This window comes from Palaemon carinicauda, chromosome 22, assembly GCF_036898095.1.
Source record: "Palaemon carinicauda isolate YSFRI2023 chromosome 22, ASM3689809v2, whole genome shotgun sequence".
In the NCBI taxonomy this organism is placed as follows: domain Eukaryota; kingdom Metazoa; phylum Arthropoda; class Malacostraca; order Decapoda; family Palaemonidae; genus Palaemon; species Palaemon carinicauda.
This window is the reverse complement of record NC_090746.1, coordinates 25,493,873-25,498,872: the sequence shown is the minus strand read 5'-3', so window position 1 is coordinate 25,498,872 and position 5,000 is coordinate 25,493,873.

The window sequence follows — 5,000 nt, the reverse complement described above, 5'->3', positions numbered from 1 at the left end:
CATCGTTCAAATAGCTCTTAGGGTTGTATAAGGTTTTAACCAAATCTGACTATACCTTGCCTTCAGATTTTCCCGCACTATACTAGCCATCTCATAATCGTTCAAAAATCTTCTTATTACTTGTTCTCGAAGTTTTATTTTTGCTGTGACCATGGTAAAGATCTATCTGGACAGTGGTTGTGACCCAAGAATCGAACGATCGTCACAGTATTCTAGATTCGAAGTTTTATTGCTGCTTTAATGACCAAATAGTGGAATAATCTAATCTATTAAATAACTAACTGAAAGGAACTTCAAAAGTTCAAACTTGGTGTAAATAAATTTTTGTTGATATAAGTCTCATTCATATTTTACTTGTTATTTATAAATTTAACGTTGTTATTTATCGTATTATATTATTTTCTTTTTTGTTTTATTTTTTACTTCACTACGCGCTGGTTTCCTTCTTGGGTCCTTTGGGCTTGCATCAACTACTTGCATAGCTAGTAGCCTAATGATAATAATAAAAATGACATAGGACCAAGGGTCTCGATTCGGTCAAGGTTTTAGGTTTTAGTTCAAAATTGTGTTGAAAGGCTTTGGATGTTCAAATTGTTAAATCTGTTTGTTCTTTTCTTTATACCGAAGGTTAAATTCTGCCTGTTTCAACTTTTATTTTTCCTTATTTGGGAGTGTTATCTGTTTACTAGAAATGTTTTTCTCCGTGTCTCCCTTTTACAGGATTACTATAAGAAAGTTTATTAGTCTCCTAATTGGCCATCCAACTTTTACTTCTTTAGTCTCTTCTCCTGCAAATGGAAATCAAAGGGAGTTTTCTCTATAATTGCATACAACAGTTGGTTAAGGTATAATCTTAGATATATCTCTCCTTGCTACTAAAGCTGTATGCAAATAGTATAACGAACACATTCACATCCATGTATATGTTATATTAAAGAATGCCAAGGGCCTTTTTAAGTGAAAATCCAACAACAGCCGTTTTCGAAGTGGACTTGGGAACACGAAATTTGGTAGTCTTTCCGGTAACGGAAGCAGGTTTCAGATCTTCGGCAGATTAGGTAATGCGATGATGTGGTAATGTTGGATATAGTTATTTTTTAGCTGTGATTCCCGGAATGGAATACTGAAGGGTTGAGACGTCTAACTTGGTAATATGAAAAACTACTTCTATGAAAATAAAACCAAATTCATTATAAACGGCACTAGTACTCATGACCCGTTAAAAATGACTGCCAAATATTTAGAAAGATATGCAAACGCCTGCACACGAATCCTCCTCCTCTAACCCGGGTATGACTGACTATTCCTCTCCCCTACCCGAGCTGAGTGTGACCTGAAAGAAATATATATTATAGTATATATTTATGAATGTAGCCAGACACTTATTATTATATAGAGATGATTAATGAGTAAACTAGAACCAAATAGACATTGTGATAAACACCCAATTTAAAGTTGACAATTGAATGTTTTAGAAAATATTAGAATATTAATTTTTGAGATATGTTTTTTCCTGTATTTCTAAGAATCATTTGTACATCTTGCCAAGGTGAAGGTAATAGTATAAGTCTTCTTGTAAGAATAATGTTGGTATTAACGATGATTTATATCATGTGGGGTATGATGCTTATCCTTAGATGTAATTTATAAAACATTTTTTTTTTGCTACTATATTAAACTATTGCTAGGTATCCCCCTGCAGCTTTTATAGCTGTTATTAATTCAGAAGAAAATGGTCATTGTATAATACATTTCTACTGTGCCGCACGTGTTTCACACATCTCCTACACAATAACGGAATTTTCTTATTCGGAACCTATTGTATATAAACTCTTTATCTGTTGAAATAAAGTTAGTTGCATTCCTCTCTCGTCTGTTATGACTTGAGAGCCCACTTGCACAATTGATGACTGCCAGGCGCCAGAGGACCAGCTCCCTGCCGCCTTTCCCCTCTCTGCTGTGTCTTGCTGTTTGATGACTCGCTCAAGCACCAAAGCAAACTATGTCCTTGCTGCGATCCCTGAGGACACTTTCCCGGAAATCTACGATTGGCTTTGCGAGCAAAGGGACATCGCAGTAGAGTACAATGCCCTCAAAACATACCTCCTGGAGCAGTACTAACCATTGCCAGCCGTCAGTGTAACAGCTTTTTCAGCTCTCAACAACAGTTGGGGAACCAAAAGGCTTCGCTTGCTCTCAGGGAAAGGACCAGTATTACTCGTCTACAATATGCTATAGACTTCTCTCCTAATGAGGTGAACCTAATCGTGCCCTTGACCCAAACCTGTACACACTGCCATACCCGATGTCAATATTTTGCCCATGAAGGACATGACTGAAGTCGATGCCCTTATGAACAGCCCTTGACCACTTTCAAAATCTCTATAAAGCCCTCCACTTTGACAAAGAGGACAACTAATCAACATCAACAGAAGCAGACATAAATGCGGTAAGGTACAGGGTTACCGGAGTAGTGACATTCCGGTCACCACCCACATATCCCGCCACTCGCTCATGTGCCAACCAACGACCTCTACCGCCACTTACTGACGCCCATCGGCAGCATTTATACTACTACCACTCCAGATTCAGGGCTGCTGTGATGAAATGTGCGAACAGTTGTTGGTTGCCAAAACACTTGTAAGTAGAGCATTGCTTGTTGGGGGGGGGGGGGAGGCTTCCCAGTCACTAATTTTTTCTTTTTACATGATACACGTATGGACATGCGATTTTTGGTAGACACGGGTGCTTGCTATTCTCTTCTACCATGGCCACTCTCCAGGACACGACATAGTCTGTCTAAGCCTGCTGACGTCTGTCTGGTAGCTGCTAATAGATCTGCGATCCCCACCCACGGTTATGAGACCCTCACATTATCGTTTGGAATCGCCAAATATCATTGAAAGTTTCTTGTTTCTTACGTCACATTAACAGTCCTCGTGGATTTCCTCTCCCATTTTCTCCTCCTGGTTAATGTTGCGCACCGACGGTTAGTTAATGCAGACTCATTCTTCCACACCATTCCAACCTGCCCTTTCGACCTCGCTCTCCACATCCGCCCACCTCCCCATGTCATACCGGCAAACAAATGTTCTCCGAAATGGAAGAAATGGGCCTTTTCAAAAGGCCTCAAGCCAATGGTCATTATCCTTGCACATCATCCTGAAGAAAGATTCCTCCCTGCATCCGTCTGGGGATTACAGGCGTCTTAACAAGCAGACAGAACCAGATCACCACCCCTTCCCAAACATTGCCAACGTGACTGTCTACATGCACAAAGCAAGGTTTTCTCCACGTTCGACCTCCTGAAGGTGTTTTCTCAGGTACCCATGAATCCAGAAGACATCCCTAAGAATGCCATCACCACCCCTTTCGGTATATACACCTGCAATTACTCCTCTTTTGGCTTTCATAATGCTGGAGCAACTTTTCAGCACCTCATGGATGGTATCTTATTGGACCTTCCCTTGTGTGTATGTTATGGGGATGACATACTTGTGCTTTCTTCCTCCAAAGAGGAACCCTCCGCCACTTGTGTTGTGCTCGACTGCCTACAACAGAACAACCTTGTAGTCCGGTACGACAAGTATAACTTTGGCACCAACGAAGTATTGTTCTCAGGACACCGCATCACTTCTGAAGGAGTTCACTCCATTAATGAGAAGGTAGCAGCCATTCAGGACTTCCCCACTCCCTCGACTGTCAAAGCACCACAAGAATTCTTGGGCATGATCAACTATTATCATTGTTTGCTGCCAGTCATTGGCGCCGTCTTGCCCCCTCTACGCCTCCCTGGAGAGTAAGCCAAAACACTTGAAGTGAGGTCTTCCTGGGAAGAAGGACCACTCCTAAAGATGCCCTGGATATCTTGGCAGCTGAAATGGTGTATGGCGACCGATTGCCCCTGCCATTTTTTTCCATCTGCTACCACCTCCAACAATCTCCAGCACCGACATCACGTTGTGGGGGAAAATTTACTCCATGCCGCCAAATGTACAAGCCCGCAGCTAAGCAACACAACCTACTGTCAGATTTGCACTCTTACAACGCACATTTTCCTGCACAATGACACTACCAAGCCATCGCTAACGCCCCCTTACACGAGCCTTTTCCTAGTGATCCCAGGCAGTCTGAAGGTTTTCTTAATTATCAATGTGTCAAAGAAGACTGGGTCTTCAATGATCGCCTATAACCTGAGTATCTGTCTTTTAGTGGGGAGGGGAGTCATGTACCGCACGTGCTTCACACACTTGTACACTGTAACAGTATTTTACTTTTTTTTTTTGTGTGTGTGTATCTCGCTCTCCCCCTGTTAGCAGAACCTATTTAAGCTTGACTTTACAAGCATAAGTCCTTGAATATTTGTGAAATTCTTGTTTGGAACCTCTTGTATATAAGCTCCTTATCTGTTGAAATATAGTCGCATTTCTCTCGCGTCGCTGTTATGACCTAACAGCCCACTCGCACACCACAATGAGGCATTTAAATTTCTGAATGTATATATGAACGGGATAACAGTTTTTTCAAAGTACATTAACTCCTTTGAAGAAATGAAGGGTGAAAATTGTGATTCCTAATATATGCCAGTAATTAGTTTTTCGGTATCAAAATAAATATAATCGAAGGACGTTTCTCCACTGTGCGAGCGAGCAGTTAGGTTGTAACTGAGAGGCGAGGTGAATGCAGCTAAACTTTATTAAACAGACGTTGAGCTTAAATACTAGGATTTGCGAGCAAGAACGTCAAAAAAATTCAAACAAAATCAGACATGAACTAAAGTTTATACAGGTTGGTTTATTAACAGTGCAGGGAAGAGGGAGTGATGAGATAGCAATCAAAACCGTTATACTGTACGCTCGTGTATGAAACACGTGCGATACACTACCATATTTTTTTGCCATAAAAGATTTTGCTGCATTCGTCTATTCGGGACACTTAAAAACGGTAGTGGAAATCTTGTATTTAACCCCGTAGTCACTTAACACTAGGACATTTATTGA